This window comes from Lactuca serriola, chromosome 6, assembly GCF_051521515.1.
Source record: "Lactuca serriola cultivar US96UC23 chromosome 6, Lser_US96UC23_V15, whole genome shotgun sequence".
NCBI lineage: Eukaryota > Viridiplantae > Streptophyta > Magnoliopsida > Asterales > Asteraceae > Lactuca > Lactuca serriola.
In genome coordinates, this window is record NC_136413.1 from 178,027,390 (window position 1) to 178,050,175 (window position 22,786).

A 22,786-nucleotide genomic window follows, 5' to 3' on the forward strand; every position below is an offset into this window, starting at 1 on the left:
GCCTCACACAATCTCTGCCTCAGGTTCTTAACAGTTGCATGCTTCTTAGACCCCCAACAAAAAGTGGCAGTCTTCTTTTTTGGGTGAGTCAGAAGAACCACCATCTTGGAGAAATCCTGAAAGAACCTCCGATAGTAACCTGCCAAACCAAGGAAGCTCTAAATCTTAGATAGAGACCTCAGAACCTCTTAACTCATCACCGCCTTTACCTTGGCCAGATCGACCAGAATACCATTGTACTTGACTAGATGAGTTGGAAACTACACCTTTTGCAATGAAAACTCGCACTTGGAGAACTTCGCATACAACCTCTCTCTCCACAGAGTCTCCAATACCTCCCTCAGATGCTCCTCATGTTGCTCCTCAGCCTTGGAATAGACTAGGATATCATCAATAAACACAATAACAGATCGATCCAACATCGACCTGGATATATGGATCATGAGGTCCATGAACCTGGTTGGAGCGTTGGTAGCCCAAAGGGCATTACCACAAACTCGTAATGACCATAACGAGTCCGGAAGGCCATCTTCTGCATATAGTCATCTCTGACCCTCAACTAATGATAACCCGAATGTAGATCAATCTTCGAAAACCAAGATGTACCCTGAAGCTGGTCAAACAAGACATTGATCGTTGGAAGTGGATAAAGGCTCTTCACTATTAGCTTATTCAACTCCCGGTAGTCAATATACATCCAATGCGACCCATCCTTCATCATTACAAACATGATTGGCACTCCCCATGGTGAGCTGCTCTGTCGAACGAACCCATTTTCTAATAACTCCTGCAGCCATGTAGACAACTCATGTATCTCTAAGGGATCTAGCCGATACGGTGCTTTGGCTATTGGAGCCGCACCAGGAACCAAGTCAATCCTAAACTCCACCTGCCTCTCTGAAGGCACTCCAGGCAAGTCCTCCGAGAACACATATGGATATTCCTGAACAATCAACACATCATCCATAGTCGCCTTACCCTTCTCTCGGGTATCCATAACATAGGAAACATATCCGGAACAACCCTGCTGAAGATAACGTCTGGCCCTAGATGTTGAACATAAAATCGGCCAATGCTGAGCACTCTCACCCTGAACCACAAACTCTCCCCCATTTGGGGTCAGAATGCGTACCATCTGATGCTCGTAATCTATCACTACCCTATTGGGGCTCAACAAATCCATCCCTATAATAAACTTGTTCCCGCTCAAAGGAATAAGAACAAAATCAGTCGGACATTGCTCGCTGAACATCCCTAGAGCACAACCCCGATGAACCCTCGATACCCGGACATATTGATCATTCACAATCTCAACATATAATGGACAATCTAGCTCCCCCAGAGCACCAACAAACCACTTGTTGAGTGTAAGAGATACGAAAGATTGGCTAGCCCCCGAATAAAACAATACCAAGGCAGAGATACTGTTCACAAGGAACGATCCTAAAATAAAACACACAAATATAAGCAGAAAATGAATATAAATAAAGATATAAGGAGAAGATACATACCCGTTACCACATCAGATGTTGCACGAGCCTCCTCGGCTATCAAATGAAAGGCCCTGATGTTCACAACAGGTGCGTCTACCTTGCCATGGCGGCCTTCAGTGATCCTCAAAGTTGCTAGAGCGGAGCTGCAACCGGCCCTGCTACTACTAGACTCGGAAAATCGATCTTTTAATGGCCCCTCTGATTGCAATGGAAGCAAATCAGGCTCGATCCTTGGGTAGTGGCTGTGAAATTCTGACTAAGATGCCAAATCTTGCCGCACTTATAGAAACCTGAAACATCACCACCCCTACAAGCTCCATCGTGCGTCTTGCCGCACCGGCCCTGACCTTGCTGGCCTCTCAATCTCGAATCAAATATATTGGGCCTCTTGCCCGAACCCTATGAACCCTGAACTTGATCCGACTTCCTCTTCCTCTCCATCTCTAAATCTCTCTCTCTCTCTCTCTATCTACCTCTCTCTCTCTCTCTCTCCCTATCTCTCTCTTTTTGGCTCTCGCAATTATATAATCTAGTTTCTTGGAACTGGATCGGCTCACGAACTATAGAATATTGCTCCTTAATATCTCATGGTATCTTGCCTTATTCATCTTCTCATCCGCCACATACTGCGGAACCATCTATACCCTCTCTTGGAACATAGCGGTGATCTCAGCCACCGTCTCAGTAGTCTGTCAAAGGTCCTGGAACTCCCTCGCCAACAGTTGGACCTCAATCACAAGTGTGAACTCAACCTAAAATCTCGTCACAAAAACCTCCCAAGTCATGGACTCAATTTCCTCTCCTCCCAAGGCATGACCTACCTCCTCCCACAAGTATCAAGCTCTGTCTTTCAGAAGACAAGAAGCAAGTCTAACCTTTGCCCCATTGGGACAACTGCTAGTGCGGAAGACATTAGCGATATCTGCTAACCATTGTCTATTCATGATCGGGTCCTTCTTCTGGAAGAACTCCAAGGCTCCACATACCCATAACTCATGGAAATTGAAAGTACGAGCTCCCATCATCGCTACCATCTCAGAACGGAATGAGCCCAAGCCCTCCTATAAAACCTCCATGATACCCTCTTTGATTGTACCAAATATCACAAGATTCTGCTTGAGTATGCTGCAGGTAATCTCAGATGAAATGAACTCTCGCACCTGATTATCCAACTGTTCAGCTCCAGAAACCGAACCTAAACCCTCACCAGCACAAGAACCACTACCCGGTCTTCCTCGAAAGATCACCATACTAAAATATACCATTCAAACCATCAAAACACACATATATAAAGATATCAAGGAGTGCTATACTCTACATGCTCCCTGGTATCATCGTAGCTTTCCTTGGCTCGATTATGGATCCTCTACTTTCAGTAGTGTGGGCCCATAATACCTTCCACATTTATTCGTACTTTCCTCAAGGATCACTTCGAATCCTCCAAGTCACTCCCTCATCTATATATAAAATCCTCAACCAGACAAAGCTCCAACATTAAAACTCTTCCTCGGTTTTCCTAGGGCAACCACAACACTACTCCCCACCATCAGCTACAGAAAGGAACTCCCTCTAACACCCTATAACTAGCTCATGAATACAATTCCATATCACCAACACCAGATAATTCTTTGAATGAAAGGTGTCACACTACAACGGTTGGACTTAACCAAGAGCTGCATAATAGAGTTAAAACCTAACCTTCTAAAATTATTTACTCTCAGTAATATGTAACTTAACATATTCGCTTACTACTTAGCTGAAGTTAATGAGAACTCCTAAAAAACACAAAGTAAGCAACATTCGAGCATCGAGTAATCAAAATTAAGTATAACCTAAACAGGTCATCCTATCACTGACTGATCAGTAGTAGCATGCAAGTCTACAATCTCATACAACAAGCTTACAAATACATTGTTGGATTAGGTGTCTAAGCCTATAACTATAATTATTATATACTTAAATTGATAGTAACACGATCCTTTTGAGTTGCCCTCAAGACTAGCAACTAGACATGATGATTTTGGAGAAAGAGGTTGGTTTATTATTTGATTAATAAATTGAAATAAATATTTTTAAATATATTATGAGAATAATATATTAACTAGAAATAGTAATATTTAATTAATATTTAATCAGAAAATAACTAGAATTAATTTTGGGATTAAATGAATTAATTAAAAGTGCTGGGACTGAAGTGTAATTGCTCAATAGTTGAGCAAGAGTGTAACATCCCGATTCCTAGGTATGAGATTTATGGATTAAAAGGTAATTTTCCTTTTTGAACTCATCGAGTTGAAGGCCTTAACTTAATGTGTTGGAAGCTTCCTAACTCGACGAGTTGGTTGCTGTTTATGAAACCCTAATTTTTAGGGTGTTGTACCCTATTTAAAGGCCTTATGGACTTTGCATGGCCTCCTTATCCGCCCCCTCTGTCCAAGAAACCCTAGTTCGTGCATTTTCCCTCATTTTTGTGTGTGTGTGTGTGTGGGCTTGAGGAGTGTTTCTTGGTGTTCATTTGGAAGGAGTTTGAAGTTTGAAGTGGCTTGATTGAGAGGAAGGCTGTAGATTCGGGGTCTTTTCTGCTGTTGCATCTATTTAAGGTATAAAGTCAAAACCTTGAACATTTATTGATTAGATCTCCTCCTTGGAATTTTATTCTAATTTTGGGTCCATTTTGGAGTCATTATTGGGTTTGATCATTTATGGAAGTTTCTACTTCAAATCTGGGCATTTTATGGTATCTTTGGGCTTAAAGTTTCAAGATTTATATAGATCTAGGCTTCCTTCATGTTCTAAGTCCTTTGTGTTGGATTAGGTGTCTAAGCCAATAACTATAATTGATATGTACTTGACCTGAGAGTAGCATGGTCCATTTCGGGTTGCATATCACCAAGACAATTTGATAGGATGGATACTTGAGTAAGAGGTTACTTGTGATTTATTAATATATCATAAGTTGTAATATATTAATATGAAATCATATTATTTAATTTGTATTGATCTAGAATTAATTTGGAATTAATTATGTGATCAAAAGAGACTAATTAAATATATGGGGATTGATTGGTAAATCAATGATTCTTATAGTGTGGGCCAATTGTTATTTAGGATGGCTAAACCAATATGGTAGTCCATGGATAGTCTATGGAGGTTTAGCCCATGGATCCTAAGTAATATGAAAGGTCATGGGCATTATGGTTTGCATGGATGTAACCCTAGACTTTGCCACACTATAAAAGGACTCCCTTAGCACCCAAAATCGTACACTAGAGTTCTTGGAGTTCATTAGAGCTGATTTTGGAGCTAGCAACATCTCTCTCAAGTTCTCTTTTGTCTTGGGTGTGTTGTGAACCGTTTGAGGCATCACACTTGGGGTGCTAATTTCTTAAAGGCCAAATACAATAAGTTCTACAAGCTACATAAAGAGGTAAACTCCTAACTAGTGTTTTATGTTACTTATGTCAATTGTATGCTAGTTGTAGGCTTAATGCTTTGAAAACAATAGTGCATGTATAATTAGAGAAAACATAGATCCAAAACATTTAGGGTTGTATGTGCACCATAGGATGTGGTAGAATACTAAAACCCAATAGTGGTATCAGAGCCATGGGTTTTTTTTTTCTGTTATGCTGATGCAAATGTTTGATTTTCAAAGTTGAAAAAAAAACATGAAGTTTGTCAAATTTTAAGATAATTACTTGAGTTTATGATAAACGAATTATTTGTAAAATTTGAGCCATTTTACAACAAGAGTTGAATTAGGTCAATTTATTAAAAGATAAAATGATATGATTATTTTATTTGTTTTAAAAGTTTCATCTAAATGTTTTTAAGGAGTTACAAATTTTGTCATAAAATTTTGGAACTCAAAAGTCTTTTTTAAAAGTTATGATCTTAAGAGTTTTGAAACTTCCATAAGTTATGGATGTGAAAAGTCTTATTCATTAACTCTTTAAGTTATGAATTCCAAGAGTGTTCAAAGGTTACAAAATTTGTTATAAATGGCTTTGAAGAGTTTCATAACTTGCCCTCAAGTTATGGAACTTGGAAAGTCTCTTTTATGGAATTCTAAAAGTTTTCAAGAGTTACAAAACTTGCCCTCAAGTTTTGGATTTTGAAAAGTTTTTTTAGGAGACATTGAATTCTAAAACTAAAGTTATTTGAAAAGTTTTCAAAAGTGTAACTCATGGGTTCATAACTTAATAATAAATTAAATAGTTTTAATTTTGTTTTAGCATTTTGATGTTTTGGATAATTCATATTACATCTTTATGGACTTTATTAATAGTTAATTAGAGTGTTTAATTATAAGAGAATTAATAATTCCTTAAGGAGATGGTTTAAGTTTAATTAAATTAAGAGTATAGTTTAATTAATAGATTAAACCACTTAGTATTTTAAAAGTTTAAAATACACCTTTATACTATTATAATATTAAAAGTTTAATATATTATATGTATACGTAAAAAGTCAGTCTTACTGTTAGTAGACCTCATTCACGAAGCCAGTCTATAAGAGGGTGGGTGGGGGGGGGGGGGGGGGGTATAAGCTTATTGCCAATAAAATGGCGGTTTAATGGGTCTCCACTCTCACCTACCGCTTCTTTGACTGGTGTAGGGTCGTTAGCCGAACGGGAAGGACATGACATTAATTCTCGTTAAAAGTATAATGAAAATACCAACTAACTAAACACTTATAAATTCCATATCGTAGTTACGTATGAAAAATCTGAATTTGGTGCTAACCCATGAAATTGCACTTTACACCTTGTTAAGTCGTTAGTGGAGCACGTGTGGTTAACCGACACACTAATCTGGGACTGACAGTGTGTGGCAAAGGGTAATTTGATGTTAATCTTAAATCAATGGAGTGTGTGTGGTTAACCGACACATTGATTAGGTGATCTGTAACATTAAGAGCACCAAGCACATTTGCATGGTTATTCGCACCTTGTTTGTGATCCTCGACATCCCGCTCATAAACTTGAAGGGCACAATCGAGATTTAAACATGCCATTGAAAAGTTCAATGAATCTCAAAGGATCTAGGAATTTCAATTCATTTAAAACCTAAAATTCATTTTCGTTTTTCATGGTGGAAATTGGTAAATCGTCATTTACCTGCCTTCAAATATTTCGCAATTGGATTACGGTATCCCTCTTCTGAATTGTAAAATATTGTGTTGGGTCCTAGCCTTAATATTTCATTTTGGGTGTTATATTAAGGACTTAAATCAACTAAACTTGAATTTCTCCCTGTAGATGTCTAGTTTTGACAACTATGCTCTTCTCGAATCTTTTAGAAAAAGCTTTCCTCGTGAAGATGATGTTCCCCAAAATCATACTTCACTTCCTCCACCTCCTCCAATAATTCTCCCTTACCCACAAGTTCAAAGACTTGAAAAGTTCAAGGTCACTCAAGCCCTATTGGCTAGTGAACACCAAGATGGAAGGTCTGTGTGTGCACATGTCTTGGACATGAAGTCACACATTGACAGGTTGGGAATGTTAGAAGTCAATGTATCAAAGGAAGTTGGCTGTTGACTTGGTTCTTTAGTCACTCCCTGAGTTGTATAGTGAGTTCATTAAAGACTACTATTTGACGGATCACAACATGACCCTTATCGATCTTTCGTATTTGCTTGTTGCTGCTGTATCATCAATGATTTGGCGCACTGGTAAAGAAAATTTGATTAGAAGATCTACTCCCCAAACTTCCATGGACATTGACAATGGAAACATTGGAAGTTCAGAAAATATTTCTCTTTTAAAGGGAAAGAGAAAGGCTAAGTCTGTGATTGTCCCGTGTACCATTCCCAAAGAGTCAATATGTTTATATTGCCAAGAGAAGGGGCACTGGTTGTAAAGCTGCCATATTTACCTAAAAGATCATAAAGATGGTAAAGTCAAAAAGTTTGACTCTACTTCAGGTAAAATCCATTATCTAACTCTATTAAGTTCCTATTTGGAGATCCTTAATACATGATGTAATGTAATTACATTTTGATGTTTTGAAGAATCGAAGAAATGAAAGGAAACTTAAAGGAAGAGTAAGCTAATTCTGATTGTGATGAGATGGATTTCGATCGCATGGTTCGATAATGAGAATTTTGAGCTGCTGCTTAAGAGTTATGATAGATTTCTTAGGAATAGATAACAACATAGTTTTCATATGTATTTGCATTGTAAGGATACCTTTTCCGCAATTTTTATAAATAAAGAAAATTTTGAAATTTATCTTATTTTTAAAATTTGCTTAGAGTGGCATTTGTGAAAAATTGTTGCTTATATGTTTCCATTGATAACAATATTGGAAAATGGATTTGATTTTTTCGTTTGTGGTAGTGTCAAAATTTACCAAATAAGAAAAGATTCTCATCACCCAAGTTTCAGTTGGATAGAAACTTAGAATCATGAAACTTGTATTGTGTGATGAATGATAATTTTCATCTTTGGTAAATTAAGACTAATTCCTTGTTCGCATGTATATGTGTGTCAAGTGAAGGACTAGGGGATCGGGTACACTTGGTTGTGCACTGTCAGGTCCACCACAAAGAACGATAAGAATCTTCGTTATGATTTACTAAAGTTTAGTAAATATAGTTATGCTTACAAGATTAAGTGTAATTCTGAATCATTGAAAAACATTCAATGTATGGCAGAACGAATAAGAAGAATTAAATTAGGTAGAAAGATAAAAGTTTCTCCAATCTGAGAAGAAGGGAGGGTACTTGAGTATCATGTTTTATGATTATCTTAGTGATTATGAAACCATATCACAATTGATTTTCTAATGACATCTTAGTGTATTTGTATGACTAAGAAGAGGAATCGTGAATTGTTGAAATGGTTAAGTCAAAAGGTGAATCACACTTCCAAAATCAAATCTTAGAGTCACACTCCATGATTGAGCCTTGAGTGACATAATATTAAGAAAGGTTTATAACACTTATCAAATGTAGAATAAAATCTTTTCTACTCTTCTACATTTGAAATTGGTAAGTTGTCATGTTTTGGATAAAACAAAGACCAACTAAGACCAATTATTAGAAGTGTTTGTCTTGATAAGAAACCGAACTAACTCTTGAATATTTGTTTGTTAAGTGATGTCTCTTGACAAAGAGAAACTTATATGTCAAGAGGTCAGTGGGAGTCTTAAAGATCTTGAAGAGTTTCAAGAACAAATCAAGAGTAAACCAATTGTTTATCATTAGCACATGACTTGAGGTTTATAACCTACCTTGTTGACATATTCTTGTTTCTGTGCCCATTCCAGTTAAAGTTGACTATGAATGTGAGTTCTATGAGTTCTCAGTTGTTTTCATAACAAGTTGGAAGCAATGGTAGGCCCTTGTGCTGCCAGGTGGCAAGAAATTAAGATTGAACAAGTTCAGTCCATATGAGTTTGGATTTGTCACTAACCTTATCTTGTGATTATGGTTATGACAAATTCACGTGGATAGGAACACATATACCATAAAATCTAAGTGTCATAAGGTTTAGCTCCAATTTACCATGTTTACGGTATCCCTCTTCATAGTTCGAATTGTGAGAAATGGAAAAGGTCTAAACATTTGGGATTATTGTTGTAAGTTCTAAAAATTTTTAGACACACATGTAAGCTAACTAAGGAAAGGTGTATGAGTTTGAGAAGCCTAGATAAAGTTTTATCGAAGCATCTCATGTCAGAAATATGAACTTTGGTAAGGAAGTCAATAAGTATTGATTTCTAAAAGTCCAGATGATTTTTGGGTACATGTCAAAGCTAGTGGGAGCATAAGTATTATGCTATTAGATAAATAATTGTTATGCTAGTGGGAGCATAATCATTATGGTAACTGTTGCAAGTTAGCAATGTTAATTATTGAAAACAAAAGTTTCAATTCGCAAAGTTGCAGGGTTTGAAAAGTTGTTTTGCTATAATTTAGGGAGAGGAATTCATACTTCATTTCAAATCTAAAAGCTTAGATTGAGATTTTAATTGAATTTAGTCATGGACACATGTGAATGATATGTTGAAATGATTCAACATAAGGAAATTCTATATGTGGAAATATTATAGCGAAAGACTGATAAAGTATCATGTCTTTATGTGAGACACTATGAATCGTATTCCATATGCTTAAGATATAGGATCGATTACATAAGCTATAATATTAATATGTTCTAATTTTCCAAATGCCTAGGGCATTAAAATGGAAAAGGGACTAGAACGAGATACGACGAAAAGGTTTAAGCAATTGTCGAGGATAATCTGAGATTTACCAAAGATTGGTTGCTTATGGACAATTGGAAGTATAGTGTAAATTTTGGAAGGACCATGTTGGCATACTCTGAGAAGAGGTAATTCTTGTTCAGAAGTGATAGTCAAAATGGGAATATGGAAATATTTCCATAAGTGGAAGTTATTCTTTAAATGTTTGTAAGATTAGAAAACTTAATGCAATAAGGATGTTCAAAGGAATGTACTTTAAATTTGAGACTTCGTTTCCAAGGAATTGCTCTCCACTGGAATACTTTTTAATGTGTGTTGCCAAGTCACTATGACTTTTGTGCATAGTCATTACAAGAGGATCATTGCATATAAGTTTAGAATCTAACAGATTACAGTAAATGGCAAGAATTTGGTATTCTTATATTTATAGTAAGAATTTGGAATTGTGCAATGAGTTTCATTGAAGATGTGTTCAATTGATCTATTTCGCAAAGAAAGGACCATAGGCAAACATAGTGTGCATGCTTGGAGCATGGGATAACTATTGTTTTAATTCATGTATTAAGTTGATTAATCGAAAGATTATACAATAAATAATGTGTAATCAATATGGTGATTAAATAAAAGGTGTTTTATTTATATTCGTAAGTTCTAAGATCATATAGGATTCGATTATTCTTGTGTTTCACTTTGCATGTTTTGACTTCTCGAATAACTATGTTTTTCAAACTATCCATAGTCGATCATACTTTGGAAGTAGGTATCGAGGCGAGACTATTATGAATCTGACTGTAGATTGTCTATGTGTTTTAGACATAGCACAAGTTTTCTACAGTGTTCATGAGTACTCCTGGAATAAGATTCGAGTATTGGATTAAACCCACACTCATCTAATCACTTCATGGATTTTATCACGAGTGATTGTGAGACTATAATATCTTATATTCTTGAAACCAAGACATGTAAGTTGTAAGTTACGAGTCGTTACACATTGACATATGTAAACGCACCAGTAACTTGGTGTTATAAAACATATTGTTGTGTATGATTGATGAGTAAGTACAAGCAAGAATTTGAGTCGAATTTTATCCATTACTTTTACCCAATCTAGGATAAAAGCGATATTTGTGGGCCCCTTGATGATTTAGTGATGAAAACCCTAAGTGTTTGGCCAAGCTGGATTGATTTGATTTGTTCAATTAGTCGGTCATCATAAATCGGAAATCAGGAAACCACAGATGGACAGAGATAATGATTATAATCCATATCTCATTGTTGGATTAATGTCTAAGTCCATAACTATAATTGGTAAGACTTGACCCGACCCGGCATGGTCCATTTGGGTTGCATGGCATCATGCACTTGGATAGACTATAATGAGAGAAATAAGACACTTATGGTTATTAATATATTATAAGTTCTAGTATATTAATAATAAGAATAATAAGATTATTTAATTAGTATTGATCAAGAATTAATCTAGGATTAATTAAGTGATCAAAAGAAGACTAATTAAATATATGGGTTGATTGTGTAAATTATCCATACTTGTATAGTGGGCTAATGCTCCATGGATAATCAAGTTGGGATAAAACCCATAGGATGGTCCATGGATGCTCCATGGTGTATTTGTACCCATGGATCATGGAAATGAAAGGCCATGTCAATTAGGGTTTACATGGTGTAACCCTAACTATATAAGCATCTTATTCTTGACCAAAATTGGTCACTAGTGTGTGAAGTAAAAGGGCTAGTCGATTTCATGAAGTGTAGAATTCTCTCAAGTTATTCTAAGTGTATTTGGTGTTGTGTGATTCCATTTGAGGCTTCCACACTATTGGGGCTAAGCTCTTAAAGCTTGAAGACTTTCTACATCAAAGAGGTATGTATTCTATCTTGCTATAGTCATTGTTTTGTATGCTAGATTAGGATAATACCTTGGATGTTCTTATTTGCATGTATAATAGAGAAAACATAGATCCAAGGTATTTAGGGTTGCATGTACACTTAGGAGTGTTAGAATGCTCAAAACCCAACACTTATGTCCATATGATATCTAAATGGAGGAATATATGACTCCTTATCTAATGGACGCGTCATTGACTAGGTCAGAGTTCGTCAGCGGCTTTTAAGAGCTATGAATGTTAGTCGGGATTTTGGAGTCGTACTTGCAATAATAGTTATTAGAATAATCCAAGTGGAAGACTGTTGGATTAGGTGTCTAAGCCCATAAATATAATTGGTATGTACTTGACCTGAGAGTAGCATGGTCCATTTCGGGTTGCATATCACCAGAACAATTTCATCGGATGGATACTTGAGTAAGAGGTTACTTATGATTTATTAATATATTATACGTTTTAATATATTAATATGAAATCATATTATTTAATTCGTATTGATCAAGAATTAATTTGGAATTAATTATGTGATCAAAAGAGAGTAATTAAGTATATGGGGATTGATTTGATAAATCAATGATTCTTATAGTGTGGGCCAATTGTTATTTAGGATGGGCTAAACCAATATGGTAGTCCATGGATAGTCCATGAAGGTTTAACCCATGTAGCCTAAGTAATATGAAAGGTCATGGGCATTATGGTTTTAACGGATGTAACCCTAGAATTTACTTCACTATAAAAGGACTCCCTTAGCACCCAAAACCATACACTAGAGTTCTTGGAGTTCCTTAGAGCCGATTTTGGAGCTAGCAACGTCTCTATCAAGTTCTCCTTTGTCCTGGGTGTGTTGTGAAACGTTTGAGGCATCACACTTGGGGTGCTAAGTTCTTAAAGGACAAATCCAACAAGTTATACAAGCTACATAAAGAGGTAAACTCCTAACTAGTGTTTTATGTTGTTTATGTCAATTGTATGCTAGTTGTAGGCTTAATGCTTTGGAAACAATATTGCATGTATAATTAGAGAAAACATAGATCCAAAGAATTTAGGGTTGTATGTGCACCAAAGGATGTTGTAGTATACTAAAACCCAACACTTTATCAAGTCATTTTTGAGTAGTTTAGCCTCTTGGCGTAATGCATGGACGTAAAGTTAGCAACTTTATGTGGTTTTCCAGCTATTGGATAATAGATCTTCATTCTTGGGCATTAGAAGGGATGAAAAACGGTTGAATGAGTTAAGCTGGTAAAACTCGAAGAGTTGGATCGGGGTTCTCCTGCTTTCTGGAAAACTATAGGAACTCGATGAGTCATCCGGAAGACTCAATGAGTTGTCTCAGAGTTTGTCCGTTTCTTTGAGTACCGAGGAAACTCGACGAGTTGGCATGTACGCTCGGCGAGTTGGGTGAACGTGGACTGTTGACCTTGACTGTTGACTTGATATTGGCCATGGTTGAGCAAGTTTGACTTTGAGGGCATTTTGGGTATCTTGAGGTTTTGATAGAATGGTTATATGGTGGTTGTAGGCTGTTGAGTCCGAAGTTGAGTCTTAGAGTTGGATTTTACCGGTTCAGCACTACTTGAGAGGTGAGTCTTCCTCACTGTACTTATAGGTCGAAGGCACCAATGCCGACCCTGTTAAATTGTTATCATGGTTTCTCGTATGCATGTTGCGATAATAATCTGTTAGATCGATATCCTGGTAGATAAGATGATGCTATACTTATTGATATATATGATCTGCGCTTACCTGTTAATTAATTATGTGTTTATAAGTTATGTACATGTCGACGTGTGTAATGTGTGGTTGGCTTGAGGCGATCCTGCTTTGTGCTGAAGGCCAACAAACCCAGAGTGATCCGAATAGACTGAACGCCCTGCGAGGCGGTGCAGTAAGGCCGAAGGCCTGGTGAGTGGTCCGGATAGGCTATAGGCCCTGTGAGACGGTCAATTCATGCCGAAGGCTCAGGAGCAGTCCATATAGGTTGTAGGCCCATGCGAGGTGGACCAGTCAGGATGAAGGCTCATTTATGGATGCTACGTTTGTTGTATCTGTAGTGGTATTTTAGTAAAACTCACTAAGATTTGGGCTTACGGTTGTTGGATTATGTTTCAGGCCTCCGAGGATCACAGGAAGGCGAAGGCGTGATCATGCACCTCCTCATGTTTTGTTTCATGATTTTGGGATTTCTTTGATATGAATCTTATTTTGAAAACAGTTCGTAAATGATGAATATTTTGGAATGTTTTAAGAGTTTAAATTTTTAAAGAATTTTTATATGTGTTACAAACAGGTAGTCTAGAACCCTCCACAAAGGCTTGGAAGGTTTTCTTAAGGCCTAAGGGATTCTAGAGTAATCCCTGTTGGATAAATATCAATGTTGATAATTACCAGGTTTAAGATAATCTTGGATTAGGGCTTATCTAGGGTTTCCTGACTACATTATATAAACAGTCTAAACCCTAGAAATTTCGACGACATGTTCTTTTGAAGTTCCAGCTGAATGTTGTAGCATCTCTCCTCATTCTCAATTATCTTCCCTTGCTAGTGTTGGGTGTGAACCACTAGAGGCGTGACATTTGTGATGCTTGCTCTTAAGGCTTCATCAACACAAGGATTTACATTGTTATTACTATATAACAATCAAGGTATGATTCTTTTAAGCCTATTTGTATTTTTGGTTATATACTATTGTTCTAGGTTTTCTATTTTGTTGTTCAAATTGTATGCTCATTTAGAAAAAACATAGATCAAATTATTAGGGTTGCATGTACACATAGGATTTATATGTTTTGCATTATACCCATCAGATATATCAGAGTGTAGGTTTAGTTTTCTATTGAATTTATACAATGGTTGAACTTGAACAAGGAGAGACAAACATAATTACCATTTTGTTCCGCCACCACGGTGTGTTGACCTACGATTTGGCTCTACCACGACGTGGTGGGCTGTCAGATCCATAAAATTTGGTTTTATTGATTGTCTCATTAATTGATTTGTACCTTTAATAATGTTCTAATTGTATAAAACTGAATATTTTTCAAAAGTAATTTGATATACTTATCTTGAATTCATGATTGGCTTAAATTTTAAATTAAAATTAATTTATTATTTTTTTAAATTTAAACAATAACCTAGTATTTTTTGAAAAGTTTTAAAAATAAACCTTATATTATATGTAACCTTAAAAATATTATATTACTATACGTATAAGAGTAAGTTAGTCGAATTGCTAGTACGCCTCATTCACGAAGCCGATTTATAAGGGGAGTTTAAGGAAGCGTCCTACAAAATGACCACTATTGGGTATCGATTCTTACCCACGACTCCCATGATTGGTGGAGGGTCGTTAGCCAAATGTGTTTGATAGGACAACTTAATCCTCATTAACAAGTATAATGAACTATAAACTAACTAAACATTTTTTTATAGAAATTTCCAATCTTAGTTACTGTAGGAAAAATGTGAATTTGTATGCTATCTCATGAAATTACACATTTCACTTGATGAAGTCGTTAGTGGAGCGCGTGTGGTTAGCCATCACACTAATAGGGACTAATAAAGAGTGGCAATGGGCGTCTCACAAATTATCATTGATTAATCGAGCGTGTGTGGTTAATCGACAAATTAAAATGAGATGATAAATGAAATCAAGAGTATTGTCACACCCCGCTAAAGTGGAAATACGGGGCGTGGCAGTACAAAAGGTTTCATACCAAAAGTTAAAAGACAACATCAACCATAGTATTAAAAACAATTACAATTTACAATGAGTTTGAACAAATTTTTAAAAGAAATTACAATGTAAACTGAAATACAACATATGTGAATGCTCCTAAAAGTAAAGTGTCTCTACGTGCCTCTTACTAGATGATTCCTAAAAAAGCATGTAAAACGAGCATCAACTATAAAAATAGTTGGTGAGTACTCACAAGTTTATAACATAATATAGTTTGAAATCATGATAATCAGAATGTTGATAACAGTTTCCATAAACAAATGTTCATTGCTAAAATTAGTAAATAAGTTTTCATGAATAGAAGTTTGTTGCTAAAGCGAGTAATAAAGTTTCCATAAATAGAACTATATTGAAAAAATAAGTAACAAGTTTGCAGCAACAAAGTTCGTTGTCATCATGAGAGATAAAGTCTGTTGACCAAATGAGATGCAACGTTCATATTCTCATGGGAAATAAAGTTCTTTACTATAACAAGTAAAAAAGTGTCATTGCTATAATGAGCAACCAAGTTCGTTGCTAAGACAAGTAAATAAGTTTCCAATAATAAAAGTTCGTTGCTATAATAAATAAGCTAGTTTCGTATGTATATGAGCAAACAATGAGTTCCCAACCAAGCCTATGACCGATGCCCCATCAAGAACTATGCTTATCGTTCCATAGATTAATATGGTATCATACACTTATGCAATCGGGCGAGTGAGGAGTTGTCAATTCCTAATAGCGCTATCCATAATGACCATTGGCTCAAAGAGTTAATGGTTGGAGTAATGTATAAGGGCAGGGACTTAAGACGATAAGGCTTCATGTTTCGTGTTGCATATACGTATATAGCAAAATATAGCAATTAAGTTTGATACAAATCAATTTAAATATAACAAACAATAAATAGGTTTTCGGATATGCTTTTCCACCCCAAAACATAAAATCCGAAAATATGGGGATGCGTGAATACTCACAATGCATTGAGATGATGCAAATGGTGCCTTGAACTACATTCCACTTGTACCACTACCGATTCCTACAATAATGGTACACACTAGTGAGTCTCTAATAGAATTATGCCAATATTGTGTCAAATTTAATATTGATAAGTTACAAACATTTTTCTTTGAAATTTAGATTTCTATGAATCAATTTTTAAATAACAATTTATGTGGAAAATTCTCATTATTGAAATGTTAATATTTAACATTTTAATAGGTATTCCAATGATTAAATATTCAAAAACTGAATCAATTTAGTTCTAAACTTTCCCAAACTTTGTATTTTAGTTTCAAATGAATTCAAAGATGTTAAGGTAAATTTTCTTGAATTTTTTATTTGTCTAACTATTTTTCACCATTTTAATTCCTTGAATAATCATAAAATCATGGAAAAATAGTAAATTATCATGAAAAATTCTTATAATTTTTGTGTAACTTTTTTTATAGATTACATAATCTGGAAAAATAATAAAATGTATTTTCGAATAGTTCAACATGATTTTCTGATTTTTGTTTATTTATTCTATCAAAATAGAGATAAATATAAAACAATTTCAAAATTCCCCAAACCTTTTGTCCTAGTTTTATTACATATATAAAATCTGGGAAAAATATAAAAATTGGTTTCCAAATAGTTTAGATATTTTCATTGTTTTATTCACTTAAATAAGTATGAATTCGTAGATAATTAGTAAACAGTTAAGGAAAATTACCAAACATTTTGTAAACTTCATGTATAGTGTAAATAATCTGGGAAAATTATTGAAAGTCATTTTTGAATAGAAAATCCTTATTTTTAGAATTTAAGTGTGTTTAATACCAAGAAAATATAAATAAATAGTAAATAGTTAATATAAATCCCCAAAATATTTATTTATGGTTATAATGTAATAAATGATTTCTTGGTAAGTTTTTGTGAATTCTAGATAAGTTTAACTATTTTTCACTTATTTAATTCTTTTAATATACATTAAATCTTGGAAAAATAGTAAAATGTTATGGAAATTTCATCAAATTTTTTGTGAAACTTATATAATCAATAGAATCTTTGAAAAATAATAATATGATTTTTATAACTTGGAACCTGTCTTTTGTTTTTTATTTGTGCTTAATAACAATAAAATTAAAACTAATAGTAAATAGTAATAGCAATTTCTCAAACTTCATGGAGGATTTTGCTTTACAGTATAGGTCATTCATGAAGTTTTCCAGAATTTATTTACATGTGTAAGTATTTTATATTCTTTAACAGTCTATTTTCTTATTATTTTCATGTAAAAATAAAGAAAACATATATTGAGCTGAAAATTTCTAGAATGCATCTTCATACAACTTAATAACAATGAAAAATTGTTTTCTTATTTTTGATCTCGAAAAACATGCCTAAAAGCTCAATAAATTAGAGAGAAAACTTGGTTCCTGTGATTTTGGTAAAGATTATTGATGTTACTTTCAGAATTTTTGCAACATGTTCCAAAAACTTTTGAATCCAGATATTTTTGTACCACTTAGTAAATGATGTTAAGTGTTTAAATTAAATTTTCCTAGATTTCTAGTAAGGAATAAGACCTTTGAACATGCAATACAAAACTAGTATTTACAAAAAGGTGCGGTTTGAGCAACAGTTTTGTAAAAATCGCTAAAAATAGAAATATTGGAATTTTCCAGTGAGGTAAGATGGGTTTAAAAGCTAACTCACACCATTGTATTTTAGAAAAAGAATATCGAAATTTGGTTAAGAAATGAGTGAGATATGATAGTTTAAAGTAAAGTAAAGAAATCGTGCAGATTGCATGCATGATGATTGGTTAGAAAAATGAGTTTTCATCATTTCTTTGAGTAAATCTTTTGAAATATTTTACGAAATCATGATCCATGCATCTTATGGTCATGTTTCCAGAGATCAAATATATTTAAAAATGATAATTTACATACATAAAATTAAAATACAAAAATCTTATTTCTCAAGAACTCTTAAAAATAAGTTTTATGTTCTTAACTTGAAAACCTGTTTTTGTGCTAAGATCAGGAAGATGCAACCATGTTTTTCTACATGCACGGTGTTAAAACACATCCATGATGTTATAAAATCCATTTTAACCAAAAGGAAACAAATTTGAAGAAGATGTAGAAGTAGAAGTTGGTTTTTGAAGTAATATGCACATAAAATCATAAGAAAATTGTAGAAACTTGCATGCATGATTTAATTAGGTGCTTTTACCTTGATGAGACCTTATGGATGATGGATATTTTTATGCTAAATGGTGGTTTTTTCTGGAAATTTTCATGGGTAAAAGGAAGAGAAGGAATGTGGGTTTTAGAGAGTAGAAAAGAGAGAAATGAGGGATTCTACCTCTCTAGATAGCTCATCTCTCTCGTCATATTACTTCAAAATGATTTATGTTCTTAACTTGAAAACCTATTTTTGTGATAAGATTATGAACATGAAACCATGTTTTTCTACATGCATGGTGTTAAAGCATATCCATGATGCTATAAAAGCCATTTTAACCAAAAGGAAAAAAATTGAAGAAGATGAAGAAGTAGAAGTTGGTTTTTGAAGTAATATGCACTTAAAATCATAAGAAAATAGTAGAAACTTGCATGCATGATTTAGTTAGGAGCTTTTACCTTGATGAGCTCTTATGGATGATGGATATTTTTATGCAAAATGGTGGTTTTTTCTGGAAATTTTCATGGGTAAAAGGAAGAGAAGGAATGGGGGTTTTGAGAGAAGAAAAGAGAGAAAAGAGGGATTCTATCTATCTGAATAGCTCATCTCTCTCGTCATCTCTTTGGTGTTATACTCCACCAATATCGTCCACCAAAATACTGAGATGCATGTTGACTCATGAATTATGAACTGGAAAAATCTTTCCCATAGATTATGCATCTATGTTCGTCAATTTTAGAGAGAAGTGAGAGAGAAGTTTTTAGAGAGAGAAAGAAGAGATGTGTGTGTGTGCGTGCTGGAGAATGAGAGTGAATGAGGAGAGGGGGGCTGATTTTTAAGGTGTAATACCCTTTTCTCTTTCATTTTCTTTTATCAAATTCAAATTCTATTATAAAATATCCCAATTTTTGTAATGACGTAAAATTTTCAAATTTTTTTTTTCACTTTTAAAACACAATATCTCAAATCATCATTCTCAAAACCACAAGTGTCTCAAATATCAATAACAAAACATAAATCCCAAAATCATAAAACAACTCCTCGCCAGTGTGTACAATCACGTCGGTGCCATGCCGCGATCCTCGGAACTACCTGAAACACATAACACATAACACGGTAAGCGTACAGCTTAGTGAGTTCCTCAAAATACCACACACAACTCATTACCCACTCGAAGCTATAACTTAATAAAATCCTTGGTCAATGTGTCTCAGTGGGACCCTCCGGTCCCACAACTCAGATGGACCCTCCAGTTCCTCAACTCATCATCTCAATATAATACACAGAAAGAATAACACAAAGCAAATACCAGGATATCTCATTACACAGATCATACACATAAGACCCCCTGGTCACACATAAAAATTACCACTCAAGGTAAGTATAGTGAGAATACTCACCTCGTAAGATAATAGATGAAAATCTCGCACTCGGGATCTCGATCTCTACCCACCTGTCTAGCCTCCGCCTAACACATAATAATTATCCCTAATTAATATTGGCCCTCAAGATGCTAGACTAACCCTTCTGCAACTCACAGAAGGGTAAAAGACCATTTTACCCCTCCAAGGCTCAATAGTCCTCAATCTTGACCAAACCCTAAAAGGCAACAAATGTCAACAGCAGGGAGTACACTGCGCGTTCCAACTCCTTATTTTGGGCGTTCTTGGCTGCTTAGAGAATTGGGGGTGCTCGACCCTTACGCTGCATGTACTAGGGTTACGCCCAACGTACGCCCCCATTTCACTCTTCTCACATTTTTGGTCTTAATCAGTTAAGACATAAGCTCATATGTCAGATCTGGACCTTCTAATGTCTCTTAGTCCATAAAGTCACCGAATTTAAGCCTTTGCATGGCTGGAGAGTCACCATCCTCCAAAAATACACACTCTTTTGTCCTAAAGGTCTCATAACTCATGCATGGAATGATTTGACCACCCAAGATTGGATTTTTATGGCATCACACTACTCATGCACTCAAAAGGGGTTGGTCCTAGACTCTAGAGTTCAAGATCTCATCAAGACTCCACCTTTATGGGACAAAAACCTAAAATGCTCAACACAACATGCTGATAAGAAGGAAAGGCAAAGTCTAAAACTTTATACCTCAAGGAGAAGCTTCACACGCAGATTTGCTCAGATCTAGAAGCTTCGACTCCAACTCTCCTTGTTCAAGGTCTTCTCTTCTCTTCAAAACAACACAAACACTCATTCAAAGCTCAAACACACACACACAAGCTTTAGAATGGAGATTAGGGCACTCTTAGGGTTTTCTCTTTCGAAATGGTGGCCAGAAATGAGGCCATCATGTTCCTTATATAGGGGACTCACCCCAAATTAGGGTTGCATTCTGGGCCTAGTACGCCCGACATACTCACGGGTACGCCCAACGTACTCGGTGGTCTCCACGTTGCAGACGAGTACGCTAAGCGTACCCTCAAGTACGCCCCGCGTACTCGTTTCTCATTCTTTTATAATTAATGCCAATAATGACAATAGCTCAAAAATTAAGGTTCTCGAGGCATACCTGGACTCGGGATGTTACAATTATCCCCTACTAGGATCATACTTCTCCCTCGAAGTCATGCTCCCCAAATAGCTCCGGATGCTGCTCCCGCATCTCGGAGTCTTGCTCCCAAGTCATCTCGTACCCTTTTTCGATGTTGCCACTGAACCTGAATCAAGGGCACCTCCTTTTTCCTTAACACTTTCACCTTTCGACCCATAATTGCGATAGGTCTCTTGATATAATTTAGGCTCGCATCCACCTGAATGTCCTCTAATGGTACCACTACCATCTCATCGGCTACACACTTCCTCAACTGGGACACATTGAAAGTGTCATGGATCTGGCTCAACTCCGCAAGCAGCTCCAAGCGGTAGGCTACCTTACCCACTCTAGCGATCACTCTGAAAGGTCCGATATATCGGGGCCCACTTTTGCCACTCTTCTTGAACCATATTACCCCTTTCCACGGGGATACCCTTAGGAGAACGAAATCTCCAACCTGCAACTCAAGTTCGGTCTTTCACCTGTCTGCATAACTCTTCTGGTGACTCTGAGTCGGCAGTAATCTCTGTCTGACCTGCTGAATCTGCTCAGTCATCTTGAGCACTATCTCAGTGCCACCCATCTTTCGCTTCCCTACCTCCCCCAACAAATAGGGGTCCGACACCTCCTCCCATAAAGGAGCTCAAAAGGAGGCATGCCGATACCGGAATGGTGGCTGTTGTTGTAAGAAAACTCAGACAGGGGTAGGTATGTGTCCCAACTTCCTCCGAAGTCCATAACACACGATCGGGGCATGTCCTCGAGCGTCTGAATTGTCCACTTGCTCTGTTCATCTGTCTGTGGGTGGTAGGCTGTGCTAAAATGCAATCGCGCACCCAACTCCTCATGAAACTTCTTCCAAAATCTGGAAGTAAACCGCACATCCTAATCTGACTCTATGGATATCGGCACCCCATGTTGAGCCACCACCTCTCTCACAGATATCTCTGCCGGCCTCTCCACAGAAGAGCTCTCACTAATAGCATGAAAGTGAGCCCTCTTCGTCAACCTGTCTACAATCACCCAAATCGCGTCGACACCCCGCGCGGTCCTCGGCAATTTGGTGATAAAATCCATAGAAATTTGTTCCCATTTCTACTGGGGAACCTCTAGTGGCTGCAACATGCCATGCATATGCTGGTTCTCGGCCTTGACCCTACGACATGTCAAGCACCTCTCAACTACCCATGCAACGTCTCTCTTCATATAGGGCCACCAATAATCTCTCTTCAGGTCCAAATACATCTTAGTGGGCCCGGGATGGATCGAGAATTTCGATCTATGCGCCTCCTCCATCAGGGTACGTCGAGCTTCGCCCGTATAGGGCACCCAAATCCTTCCTCGGAAGGTCATAAGCCCTCGACTGTCTGTCATAAACTCGGACACCTGCCCAATCACTCGCTCCCTCTAGCGGTTCTCTGGTCTCACGGCCTCTGCCTGGGCCCCTCGAATGATATCTAACACTGGAGTCATCACTGTCATCCTCATACACACGTCTCGGATCGGAGCACTCTTTGCTCTGCGACTCAGGGCGTCGGCTACCACATTAGCCTTGCCTGGATGGTATAGGATCTCGCATTCGTAATCTTTAACCACATCCAACCACCTCCTCTGTCTCATGTTAAGGTTGGGCTGATCCATAAGGTATTTCAAACTCTTGTGGTTCGTGTATATGGTATACCGAACCCCGTAAAGATAGTGACGCCAGATCTTGAGGGCAAACACTACTG